Consider the following 14,307-nt stretch of genomic DNA (forward strand, 5'->3'; position numbering starts at 1 on the left):
CCAGGTTGCACTGTCAGCGGATGGGGCTGTGATCCTGAGTGTGCAGAGGACTCCATTTTGCTCTACAAAATTACACCCTCCATGAAACACATATATGGTACATGCCAGGTCACACTGTTTGGAGGATGCCATTTTGCTCTACAAAATGGCATCCTCCATGCTGTTGGGGGCCATGGGAAGCAGTACGTCTGAAAATGGCATCATGCAGGCAAAAAGTTTGGAAACTGCTGCTCTACAACATGAGTCTGGATCGCCCAATCTACCCTTAATTGAGCCAAGTCTTGAGACTCCCCTCTGAAATTTCTGTCTTTACGAAAGTCATGCACAGTCTCAAGTGTTTGTTTACACAATGAGGCCTCCTACCCTGACTCACGCCTTTCTTAGCTAACCCGGCACTGACAGACTGTAAATATTATCTAAGATCTTCAGGATTTGTTCCTTTTTGTTTTTATAATACCATCATTCTGTTTTCTTTCCCTGCCACAATCTCCAGTAACTCTGGCTGTGTCCTATCCCTTTACAGAGCTGTCAGAAGCAATAAACTTTAATTTCCCTCCATAAACATGATGAAACCCCTTTAATTATTAAAATGTCTGTTATTTCACTGGCGAGAAGGCAAACCCTGTATGTTCTAACCGTTTGCTGTTTCTTCTCAGTGTCCTTCGCACAGGATTTTCTTTTTTGTTGTTGTTCTTCTTATTATTATTCTTGTTAAAAGAAACAATTCTGTGGACTTGGCATTCACCAGAATCTGTTGCACTGAAACCAGTTTAAGCTTGCAGACCTAGATCTTTCAGTGAAGGAGGGAGGGGGGAAAATCCTCTCTTTTCATGGTAACAAATTTGTAGGGTGGTTAGTGTGAAACTGGGGCTTAAGATGCCAGTAAACTAGAAGATCAGACACTGGGTAACTCAGATCTAGGTGTACTGATCTGATAAACTCTAGAATCTGTATGGAGCTTAGCTATATAGACTTTGTTGCATAAAAACATTTCAATTTTTTCCTAAAAAAAAAAATCAGTTAACATCGTAACAAGCTGCGGCTTTCCAGGACTTCATGGTTGCTATGTTTTAGACTGTGACTATTTTAAATTACATAGCAATGGCAGGAATAGCCTCCTCTTAGAGAAAAGCACATGTTCCTACCATCTGAGCAAAAGAAAAATTCCTGTTAGCAGGATGTAAGCTATGGCCAGAAGCTCCAGAGGGGAAATCTTTCTACTCCCTCTATTGGTGAAAAGGGGAAAATGCTGCCTGAAAGCTTCATTTGCATAGACTGCCTACCCACAGTCACACTTGGGAGGTCTCCATAACTTGGAACTTGGATTTGGGGCAGTAGTGAGCACTCAGGGCAGTGAAGAGCTCTTCTCTTATAGCACAGAGCTCTTTTCTAAGCTCTGTTCATGGTATTCTAAGTATTCCTGACAATTCTCCTGTGTGAACTGAATGGCAAGAGATGATGCAGAACATGGTATCAGAACTGAGTAGACTCCAGTGAGGCCCTGGCTGCCTAGCACCTTAATTAAGCTAAGTAGTAGCACCTCCAGGCAAGCATCTCCCTTGGGATTGGAGACCGACCAGCAAAGAGACTGGTTACTGGATACTGGATACTGGATACTGCTTGCTGACCCCAACCGTGAGTGGAGGTTGATGGATGGATGAGGTGGTGCAGCTAAGGACTATCAAACCTTTGGCACAAACACAAGGGTGTTAGACAAATTACTGCCAAAGTCACTATCAGGGCAGTGGAGGATAGTATTTGACTCTTTATTTGCATATCTATTGTGTTGCTGTGCTTCCCAAGTTCATGACTGTTCCCTTTCCCCTAATCCTGATTTCCTTGTTTGTGTGCAGTTTTGGAGTGCCTGCAGATGGGGACGTTCTGCCTGTTAAGGGACCCAGGGAAGGTGCATTTAATTTTCCAGGTTTCTGGATGTGGATGGAGCCAGCTTGGTTATTTCTCAGGAGGGACTCTAGATATATTGAACCGGGCCCATTTTGCTGCTGTCAACCACCAGGCAGAAAAGTTCTAAGTATAAGGCCTATGAGCCTTCTATTAGGCTGAGCAGTTTTAATCCTAGCCAACAGGGGCAGCAGTGACACATACACATTATCTAGGTCTTGTAATACATCCACTTTAACACAGGGAAAACTGAAGAGGGCAAGAAAGCAGGCCTGGAGGTGCACTTTCGAATGTGTCAGTTTTCAGTCTTCTCTTTTCACCGAGTTCATTGGGTTCCCTTGCTGGAACTGCACCACATGAGCAGCAATTGTGAGCCACTAGCACGGGAAGTTGTTGAGCTTAATTCAGATGAGAGACAACCCTATTGTTGCACCTCAGAGACTAACCAATTTATGTGAGCATAAGCTTTCGTGAGCTACAGCTCACTTCATCGGATGCATACTGTGGAAAATACAGAAGATGTTTTTATACACACAAATCATGAAAAAATGGGTGTTTACCACTACAAAAGGTTTTCTCTCCCCCCACCCCACTCTCCTGCTGGTAATAGCTTATATAAAGTGATCACTCTCCTTACAATGTGTATGATAATCAAGGTGGGCCATTTCCAGCACAACCTGGAGAGAAAACCTGGATTTGTGCTGGAAATGGCCCACCTTGATTATCATACACATTGTAAGGAGAGTGATCACTTTAGATAAGCTATTACCAGCAGGAGAGTGGGGTGGGGGGAGAGAAAACCTTTTGTAGTGGTAAACACCCATTTTTTCATGATTTGTGTGTATAAAAACATCTTCTGTATTTTCCACAGTATGCATCCGATGAAGTGAGCTGTAGCTCACGAAAGCTTATGCTCAAATAAATTGGTTAGTCTCTAAGGTGCCACAAGTACTCCTTTTTCTTTTTGCGAATACAGACTAACACGGCTGTTACTCTGAACCCTATTGTTGTCATCATGGGAGGTTCTCTTGCATACAGTAGGATTGTATGGGGCCTCAGTGTTTCCCCATATAAGCTACTAGTGTTTCATCGTAAAGATCAATAACCATTGTAACCTGTGGTGTCTAGGAAAGACTGGTGTGGTGGATTTCTTCTCTTCTCTAGACTGTACCAAGGTCCTCAGCCTAGCCTCCCAGGCTGCACTTTGTGGTCCAGGATTTGACCCTTAATGTGTTTAGGCATTCCGGCTGATGCAAGCCTCTTTGCCTATGTTTTCGTTCTGCTGTCATCACTGCAAATGAAAGATGCTATAAAAATGGATAGTATTACTCCTCTCAATCATTTTATACAGTCTGTCTACTGTACAAAGACCGTAGGTATGTGCCTCTGGCATGGATCATTTAGAGTGTGTGAAACAAATGATACATGAACATTTTTTCTCATTTCAGATTTTATTAAAAATCTGATTAGACAGTTTCAGTGATTCGTAGACAGGGTAACTAGATAGCAAGTGTGAAGAATTGGGGCACTTTTTTCAGGGGAAGGGGGGAAGTACAGTTGCATATATAAGACAAAAAGTAGCTAATATCAGGATGGTCCCGATAATATGGGAACGTCTGATCACCCTCCTCATAGAAATCATAGAACCATAGAAATGTTGGGCTGGAAGGGACCTCAAGAGGTCAAAAAAAGTACAGCCCTCTTTGCTGAGTCGAGTAAGCCTAGACTATCCCTGACCTTTTTTTTTTTTTTTTTTTGTCCAACCTGTGCACTTTGTGTATCACAGAACGGGGTGACTGGATATAGAGAACATGGAAAGATATAGAGTGCAGTTTGAGAAATGTGTGGCACTCTTGGCCCAAAATGTTCCACCTGACGAGACTGCACTGAGTTGTACTGCCATAACTGGGTTTTATCATCAAACCAAGTTTTCTCTTCTGATTGAATGTTATGTCCAGTACCTTTTACTACACTAACCTGCTTAATCCCATCAGCATTCTGTGAACTTTTTCACATCTGCATAAATGCTCCCATTTAACACCTCACTTTATTTCTCTAAATCACTTACTTCTCTCTCCCAAAGTGACACATTTCTCAGCTGATTTCTCTCAGCGGCTCTGAGCTTGTTCCTGTGCTTTTTTGCATTCATTCTTTAGCTACAATCACTGTTCTCTCCATGGTCACCCAGAAATCTTATTCTTTCAATTTTCAGTGGCATTCAACACACCTGTGCTGTGCTTTGCCAAGCACTCTTTTACATATGTATCCAAAGTACCTCCCTCTATTCCCCTTACGTTACTGAAATTATCTTTGAGAAAATTCTATATTACAGTTCACTAATATGATTTTTTTTGTTTTCTTTTTTTGCATTTCTTTTTTAATGTTTTTTAATGCCGGAGTTCCTTTTCTACCCTGTCCTAGTCTCCCCTATCACTTCCTGGGGGAGTCCATAGGGATCTCTTTTAGATCTAACCCACTCCTCTAGTGCTCTGTAAACCACCTCACACTGGAACCTTTCCAAATGGAATCCAAGTCATGGCACCACTACATTGGGGTTTCCTCTTCCACTCAGTTCTCCAAGAATTCAGTTTGACTCCAGTTTTGTCACTCAGGATCCTTTATTTGGCATACATCACAGATACAATGAGTTGATCAGATTCAAACATCAAGGATCGGTATAGGATGTACCACACATCCAAAGTTACACAGCAAAACGTTCTTTATATACATTTTTACCAACACTAATAACACATGCGTTCTTAACTATACATTGCAACACACACATCCGGATTGTCTTGGTTAGTCTGCAGGAATCAAACCCTATACAGCATACTCTGTCCACACGCTATGCATGCATGACCTACTCTTTACCTCATCTTACATTTCAGGCTTATCTTGTGTGTTGTAAATGGTACCAGGGTGTTCCCCCTTATCTCAGCTAGTACAGACCTCCTGTCTCTAGCCTACTGATCCATTTACCTTCCCGTCATGCCCATTAAGAAATGAGGCAAGTTACTTGTGTCAAGTTCCTTATGCCCATGCCTACACTTGGGCAAATCGTGTAATTGTTCTACTCTGTTTTCCAGCTGTTTAAAGGAGGATTATAAATACGTCCTTTGTCTGGCTTGTCCATTTAAACATTGAGGCAGGGACTGTCTCTTACAAAGTGTCTGTAAAGCCCCTATTATCACAATGATACCCTGACCCTGGTTGGGGCTTTGGGCAGTACTGTAATGCTACTAACAATAGGAAGCATTACATTGCCACACAGAAGGGGTTGGAATGGGGCCAGGAAAGGGGTGGGAAGAGGCAGGGCCTCATGGAAGGGGTGGAGTGGGGGCGGAGCCGAGGCAGCGGGTTGGGGGGTGGTCAGTGGTGCGGCCCTTGGACCAATGTACTAGTCCTCATGTGGCCCTCGTGGTCATTTGAGTTTGAGACCCCTGATGTAGGCCCTGCTGGTGGGTATGTGGGATACCCTTAAATTTTGGCTAAGGACAGGCTTCATAGCAAAGAAATAAATACATTCTAACCATTACAGATTTTTCTGTAATGAATGCATGGGCTTGGTGGCTTGGTTCTCCTTTCACTTATGCTGCCTCTTGCTCTGGGCTGGCTCTGTCTAGATTCACTAGCAGCTTTGGATGGGAATGGGAACTGCCCACAGCCCTGAGAACCTCTAGTGTCAGGTGTGAGGTGGAGGGCTAGAGGCCTGGTGCTGAGGAAAGGGAGGGAATACTGGCAGGACGTCATGAATAGTGAGATTGACTGGGAGGGCAGTAAGGGAAAGTGGGTGCGTGGAGAAGGAAAAAGATTCAGTCTCTTAGCTAAGGCTGTAGAGCAGACTCATTTTATCTCTCTCTAAGTGGTCTCGGTGCTATTAGATGGGACAGAACACCACACCCAGAAGGTGTCCGGGTTACATTTACATCTCCACCTACATTTTGTATCTCTCTTTCATTGTCTTATGTCTACCATTAGACCATAAGCTCTCCCGGGCTAGGAGTGTGTCTGCCTATATGTTCTATAAGGCACCTAGCCTACTGTGGAGCAAATAATGATGCAAAATAGGGTGAGAGGAGAACTAAGGCCCAGCAATTCTTAAAAGAAGGGGAAGCTATTTATAAGGCCAACTTTAAGATGACCATGAAAGCTGATCACCCCACTCCTCTGACAGTACCCTGAGATTCTGAATTCCCCGAGGAGCTAAAGGAGAAGCAAAAGCCTTGACTTGACCTTATTTGTGTCGTCTGCAGCTGAGACACACTTGGACTGTCCATGAACTCTCAATAAAGATTTTGATATGAGATTAGGTCTGTGCAATGTTTGTCCAGCACTGATCCTTTAATAAGGGTCTGATATGAAATTGACTAAGTCCAATACATATTTTCTCTGCAGCTTTGCAGGGGATGTCCTTTTACTCTCATCGTATAAGAGCAATCTAACAGCTAAATAATCATGATAGTGGCCTCTGACTATACAGGATTAAATATTATGTGGAATCTGAGGTATTGTCATGCTATTTCTAATTGTTGGAGCTTTATTCTCTTTACACCTGATCCAAAGCCCATTGAAGTCAATAGAAAGACTCCACAGACTTCAGTGGACTTTGGCTTAATTCCTTCACCTATAATCATTTGATCCCAGCCTGTGCAGGCACTGCCGATCAGCTCCTCCTCCTCACTCCAGCGCCTCCTGCCCATTGGCAGGCCCCACTGATCAGCTCCTCCCCTTCCCCACCGTGCCTCCTGCCTACCGGCAGGCCCCACTGATCAGCTCCTCCCCCTCCCCTCAGTGCCTCCTTCCCACTACGATCAACTGTTCAGCGGTGTGCAGGAGGCGTTGGGGAGGGCGGGAGGAGAGGGGCAGGGCATGCTCACAGGAGAGGGTGGAACGGGGATGAGAAGAGGCGGGGTGGGAGCGGGGCAGTGGTGAGAAGAGGTGGGGCAGGAGTGGGGATTTAGGGAAAGGGATGGAGTGGGGGTGAGGCCTGGGGCAAAGCAGGGATCAAGCGCCCCGCACCTCCCCCAGCAAATCACAAAGTCTGCCCTTCTGCCAGCCTGATTCCTAGTGTACATAGATCAAACTACCATCACAGCTTGATACTAAAGGTACCCACAGTTAGCAGAGTCTCAGCACAGAAGCCAAGGACAGAATCCAAGCACCCTCTGTCCATTGGGAAAAGCGTCCCCCCAGGTCAACGCAAGCACATTGGCTGGGCAGGGTAAAGAGGCTGACCCTGCCATGCAGCTGTGGATAAGGAAGAGTTTGGTCTCCTAAGTCATCAATCCCGTGCTACTCACCAACACTAAATTCACTCTAAAAATGTACTAAATGCAGCAAACCACATAAACAAATTCACTCTGAGATTCACTGTATGTGTGTGCCTGGAGCAATCCTATGCCAGGAATGCAACTGGTTAGCGCGACAGTGTGTACTCCCTGAAAAATGGAAACATCTTTTCTTCTATTTCCGTAAGTTTTTTTGTTACAGTCAATTACCTATATGGGCTCCTACAATAGCAAACTTAACACCTACACAGTCAAAGTGTTTGTTTGGTTGTGGAGGTTCCCACCCCCCAAATTTTACGTAGAGCTATTAATTTTTTTAGGTTTACGTGTAACACACAACTTTCCTTTCGATAGCTCCTCTCATGGAGTCTGCATGTGATGAGGTAACCAGCCCCATACAATGAGCCCTGCCTGCCTCCCCTGGGATGAGGTGTGGGGTTTCATTAGAACCAGCTAGGTGTGAAGGAGCTGAATGCCCTAAAGTGGACAGCAGGAAGCTGCAGGGTGGGGAGCTCAGAAAATTACGGAGAGGATGAGATAGGGCCTGCTTTGAAGGAACCTGAGGGAGTTGCTCCAGCTAGGAACGGTTGGGAGCAGCTTGCCAAAACAGGGAAGACCCTGAGATACCAGGGGAGCTTGGGTCTGTGCCCAGCTGAAGGCTCAAGGGAAGACTTTCATTGTGTGCTTTTTTGGAACTTTAAGTTAATCAGCCAGACCCTGAGGCGGGCTGCGGCTGGATTTGTAAAAGCCTCTATTTGAGTGTTCTGAGGAATGAAGCGATAAAGCAGGGGCGAGGGGGGTGTGAGTCGCCTGGGAGAAGTCAGTCATTGACACTTCACCTCAGAAAGCCTGGCACTGGGAAATAATATAATTAGAGGAAAGTAACAGCTAACAGCAGAAGACGAATGGAAATTAAATTACCAGGCTAACAAATTTATTTGAGCATAAGCTTTCGTGAGCTACTTCATCCGATGAAGTGAGCTGTAGCTCACGAAAGCTTTTGCTCAAATAAATTTGTTAGGCTCTGAGGTGCCACAAGTACTCCTTTTCTTTTTGCAGATACAGACTAACATGGCTGCTACTCTGAAACCTGTAAATTACCAGGGTAAGCCTTTTAGGCATGTTCTGTGTTAGGAGGAGGCACTGCCCCAGTGGTAGCTATTGTCAGAATGGGGTATTAGACTCAGGGCTGTTATTGGATTTTTCTTACTGTAACAACATTAAAGAGTTAATTGGGGGGGTCTTGAGTTTTGTGTAACAGGGCTCTAATCTGCTGCCAGTCACCCTGTAGAAAGATTCTTAACACATACCAAATACACTGGAAAGAGAGCAAGAGACGGAGGTGTTTGGGCTTCAAAAGCTAAACGATTGTTCATGGGGGAAAGACGAGAGGGAAAAACTTGCTGGTAACTAAATGTCTGTTTTGGAGGAGAGAGAAGAGACAGGAGAACAAAGCCAATGGTTCAGCTTATAGTTCTTTCTGCTCTTCTGGCAAAGCCCCAAAGGGTAGTGAAAAGATTAAGTGGAAACTTCTCTCACTGATACTTGCTTCATTCACGTGCCATAGACGCGATCTGGGAGATGCAAAGGTCAGCTGTGGTACAGGGTAGCTTTTGCCATCTTACCCCCTCTAAAATTCTGACCTTAATATGAAGCAGCCTAAAGAGTTAGAGCTCACTCACATAAAACGGGGCAGAATTTGGTCATTGACTATGTCATAACTTGGTAAAATCTGCACGCTACAGCACTCGCTTCAGCCATAAGAAGGGCTGCATCTTACCTTAGTGGAGTACAGATCACAGGATGGCTATCTCTTTAGCTTCTTTCAGTATGTATGTTTCAAGGAGTGATTTAACAGAAGATGGGAGAAATGATGGGGAAGAGATGAGGAAAGACCTTCCAGAGTAATCCTAGATGATGATTTGGCTATACAGCATGTTCATAGTAATGAAACAGGGAAGTGAAGAACCAGGCTGCAAGTAGAGTGCATCATGTAAATAGACTTTGGTGCACAGATGAATACAGAAAATCAGCAGGACTTGGCTTGCTAACAAAGCTTACATAGTCATTCAATGGAGTTCAGCTTGGTAAGGGTTAAGAACAAGGATCGCAACGTACAGCAGACATCTTCATGGCTAGATCTTTGAGAAGTCTTAGCGTTCGTAACATTATCTTATGCACACAATCTCTATCTGCCAGGCACCACGGTCATGCCAGGCACTCCACTCTATGTAGCAGAGTGGGTCAAAACTCAGGATTTCTGTTCCGTGGGAAGTTTCACCATCTCAAAATTTATTTTCATCCTGAACTGGAATAAAAAGTTTAAGTTTCCAATAAAACAATATTTTCAAAAAACTTCATTTCACGAATATCAAAACAGCTGTAATGAAATGCTTTGTTTTAACTTCATTATATTAGTCAAAACATATCAATGTATTAGGTATAAAAGTTGATCCAATAAAGTTGAAACAAAGCACACCAAAATTTTTTCATCAAAATAAGTACGTTCTCACAAAATGTTTCGATTTTGTCAATTCACTATACAACTCTGCTATAGTTATATGCCCCAGTGGCAGGATGTTGTTGTGTGTGATATAAACACACCTAATTTGGTTTAAAACACCAAGATGAGTTAGTGGTGATTTTTTTTTAAAATCAATAATCCTGTATAAGAAAAAGAACTTAATCACTGGTAATTTTAATCATTGCTAGAGAAGGCCTGATTCTGAGGGCAACCCAGAACTTTCAACTCCCAGCAAAGCTGATTAGTATTAAGGAAGCTTAGCAACTTATGGGACTGGGCCCAGAATCTGGAGTTGTACTAGCTAAAGTGGAATGATAAGAGTTTAATCATCTTCATGTTCTTCTTACTCCCTGTTGGTCACCCGCTGCTAGGGTTCTGTTCAGGTCTTGGCCAAGACCAGTGGAGGGATAGTTCTGCATTTAGTAGAAGAGCATGACCAGCTGGGATCAGAAAGGAGTTTTTCATGTACTGCAGAATTGTACAGCTGGCTAAGTGCATTATGGGATTTTTGTCAATGTCTAAAGCACTAGCTATATAGGCCACAAACCGATAGAGTCATGCTGTACGCTGAGGGGAGAAAATCTCATCTGAGCCTGTTGTATTAATTTAGATGTAATATACAGGCTAGAGGTGTTAACATAACCCAGTCATTGCCCAACATTAAACAGTGTTAGACAAGGTCTGGGATTTGATATACAGAGACATCAGCCTGCTTAATACCATGGCAAACACGTTACAAAACTCAGACCAAAGGTTAGAAATTTATTAACTGAAACATACAAAAGGAAAACAAGGTAAAGAACATTAGAAATTGATTGTTTATGCAAAACAAACTTAATCAAAACCTATCAAGGTCCTTACTGGAGACAGTGAATATTGGTTAAAGTCTCTTATTCAGTCGAATGGTCCGTGGTGGGGGAGAGAATTCATTTCTGAATAGAGAATGATAGTGACTTTCCTGCCATAGGCAAGACAGACAGACACAGAAGGGAGAGAAGAGATGTTCTCAGGATACAGAGTGGCAAGGACAGATGCTTTGGCCTGGTAGGTCAACCATGACAGCTCTTGCTCTGGGCACTGGCTCGCCTCTCTGTGATTCTATCATGTGGTTGGTATGGGTAGGTCCCTTTCCTTCACAGGTCCTTCTCAGTGTGAGCTGGATGGGCCATCTCATCTCACCGTGCCCAGCAGTTGATTTCAGGATCCATTGAAAAGCCAAGAGAGAGGGAGATAGGACAGGGAGAAGATGGGGGCAGACAGGAGCACATGAGAGAGGGGAAGACAGAGTAGCATTTTGTACGTATTAGGTTGGGGTCCATGCTGGGGCAGCAATGATGGTCAAATGTTCCCACTGGAATATCAAAGTCTAGTGTCACAGCAACCATCCTTCCACTACAGCCCCAGGGATGGTAAAAAAAAAAAAAACAAAAAAAACCCTCTCCTGCTGATCTCCCCCAAAGTTTCATCCCAAAAAGGGAATGATGAGCAAAATAGCCCATTCTCATTATTTTGTCCCCCAATTAGGCCTAATTTCTAGTATACCAGTTTTGGTTCCTTGATTTCCAATTTTCTGCAGCTCTTGTCTACTGGTCAGACTCTTGACATAGTCCCTGAGTGGTATCAGAAAACCCTTTTTGATTAAATTAATTCAGTTTTTCTGTTTTCTCACATCTTTTCTTAAACAGTTTTATATAACAGATCATTGTGATAATTCATTAATCTTTGCTCACTTTTCACCAGTTGAGTTTACAATTAGAGTAAATTTGTAGGCCCGGTTGTTACAACAGGCCCATCTGTGCAATTAATTTAGATCCTGAAGCTGAGGTTTGATTAATTTAGCCTGCATAACTACAAATTGTAATGACACACTAGAGATGAGTGACTTCATTTTGACCAACTTTTGGAGCTCAGGAGTTTGAAGGTTTGATGTGAGATCAAATGTAAGCCCAGTCCCTCTCCCACACCCCTCTTGTTTACTGTCATTCTTTATTATGTTTGTCTGAACTCTTCAAACAAGGGAGTTGTCTTATTATGTGGCTGTAAAGCTGCATGCACACCGAAGCAATGACAAACAATATAGGGCAGATCACTTCTCCATGTGGGAAACACCCATTTAGGGGACAGGAATCTTTTCCCCATAGGATACTACAGCTGCATTTTCACTCATGAAATAGAGGCTCAAATGCCAGTATGAGACTGGCAGAGGATTTGGTATTCAGGCCAAGTCCTTAGTGGGGTAGGGAGGTATTTTAAACCTGTTAATTAAGAGCCACAGGAAAATTCTAGTGCAAAGAGGATTTGGGGGGTTACTTCAACCAGCTAACATGGGTTAAAACTACAACTTCCTTGTCTCCATTTTCTACAATTTATCATGGGGTGGTTCCCTGAAAGTCTTTTCTAATCTTAATGACTGACCACTACAACTCCAGGTGTTCTTAACCACCAGGGTCCATGTTGCTTGATTTATATCCTTTCAGCAGGCCAAGTGTGGAATGCTATTTACATGCTATTTGTAATCAATAGCTTCCCCCATTTGTTTCTAGGGAAGGGTACAGTATTATGAGCAGCTGCCAGACCTAGCTAATCGTACCTTCTTTCAGGCTCCTTAGGGCTGCCCCCTCATCTGCTTATATAGTCCCAGTAAGGGGTAGGGGTTATGTCCACCCAATTAGCCCCTCAGCTGTCTCTCTGCTCAGTTAACTGACACCCTGTTCCGACTGCCTGTCTTTCAGTGAGGTCCCAAATTTTATGTATAGTGGTGGGGATTTGAGTGACAGGGTGCGGAGTCAGCTCCTGACTAAGCACATCCTGTTACAGGGTTAGTTAACACCAGTTAAAATTCACCTTTTTCCTATTCCGAGGCTTCAGATGCTACCGTGATGAGTGTAGCTTAGGTACTCAGATAGGGTCCATCAGGAATTGCCACCATATCATCCTAGTGCAGGGGGGAACAGGCAGGGCTTTGAAACCCAATATGGGTATGTCTCTTCCCCCTCATCTACTGGGGTTGCTGGGACCTAACCGACCTATAACTTTGCACTCCCTCTCTCTCCTCTGCACATTTTCAACCCCTGCCACCTTATCACTGCTGCATTAGGATGCATGATCCCATGCAGATTGGCAAGACTGGGAAAGTGAGTCAGTGCTTAGCCTTTCTTCCCCTCACATAGAATAAACAGGACAAGAGTTTAAGTATGTGAAAATGGAACCTTCTCCTGACTGGTCTTTTGAAAACTGCTAGCACTCTCTCTTCTAACTCATCTGATATCATGTTAGTGTTTGGTGTATTGCCTGCCTTCCTCTGCCGATAAACCCTCTCAAAATTATTCCTCATTTTGCATTACCTTAATATATGTACTGTCCAAGCATATCAGCTATCATCTTGTATTTTGTTTATGGTCCATATAACGCTCCTCTGCATGCTCACCACCCTATCCCCTCCTGTTAACTGTAAATGCTATGAGCTACTAAAGCACTAGGATAAAAAACATGTTCCAGCTGCCTGGATCTCTCTCAACCAGTGACTGCACCTTCCGGTGTAGTGAAAACTAGAGTCTGACTTAGTCGCAGCCTCCTTGCCTGGATCCTCCTTAGATAATCCCTCTTTGCTGCCTCTAGGACACCATTAATCTTCCAGAGCCTCATGTCTTCAAACCAAATCCACTTCTGGGCTCTGAAGACCCCTGTGTCATCACTCAGGCTTTTCTCCCTCTCTGTCCTTCAGGCATTCTCTCTTACTGGAGAAATCTTGTCCTAAAATCATGACTTCTGAAGCCCAAGTCATATATCCCCTGGTGGCTGTGGGATTGCTCTCTTGCTCTCTTTCCCCTCTTATCTATTCTAGGCTCTTGCTTTGTCTTTCCCTCTCCTCCACACTCTCTTTTTTATTATTAATTATGTTTATTACAGTTGTCAAGGTTCCTCCCCCACTCTGAACTCTAGGGTACAGATGTGGGGACCTGCATGAAAAACCTCCTAAGCTTATCTTTACCAGCTTAGGTCAAAACTTCCCCAAGGTACAAAATATTCTACCCTTTGTCCTTGGATTGGCCGCTACCACCACCAAACTAATACTGGTTACTGGGGAAGAGCTGTTTGGACACATCTTTCCCCCCAAAATACTTCCCAAAACCTTGCACCCCACTTCCTGGACAAGGATTGGTAAAAAGCCTCACCAATTTGCCTAGGTGACTACAGACCCAGACCCTTGGATCCTAAGAACAATGAACAATCCTCCCAACACTTGCACCCCCCCTTTCCTGGGAAATGTTGGATAAAAAGCCTCACCAATTTGCATAGGTGACCACAGACCCAAACCCTTGGATCTGAGAACAATGAAAAAACATTCAGTTTTCTTACAAGAAGACTTTTAATAAAAATAGAAGTAAATAGAAATAAAGAAATCCCCCCTGTAAAATCAGGATGGTAGATACCTTACAGGGTAATTAGATTCAAAACATAGAGAACCCCTCTAGGCAAAACCTTAAGTTACAAAAAAGATACACAGAAATAGTTATTCTATTCAGCCCCACAGTTCTTTTCTCAGCCATTTAAAGAAATCATAATCTAACACGTACCTAGCTAGATTACTTA

Source organism: Lepidochelys olivacea, assembly GCF_965140295.1.
Source record: "Lepidochelys olivacea isolate rLepOli2 genome assembly, chromosome: 11".
Lineage (NCBI taxonomy): Eukaryota > Metazoa > Chordata > Testudines > Cheloniidae > Lepidochelys > Lepidochelys olivacea.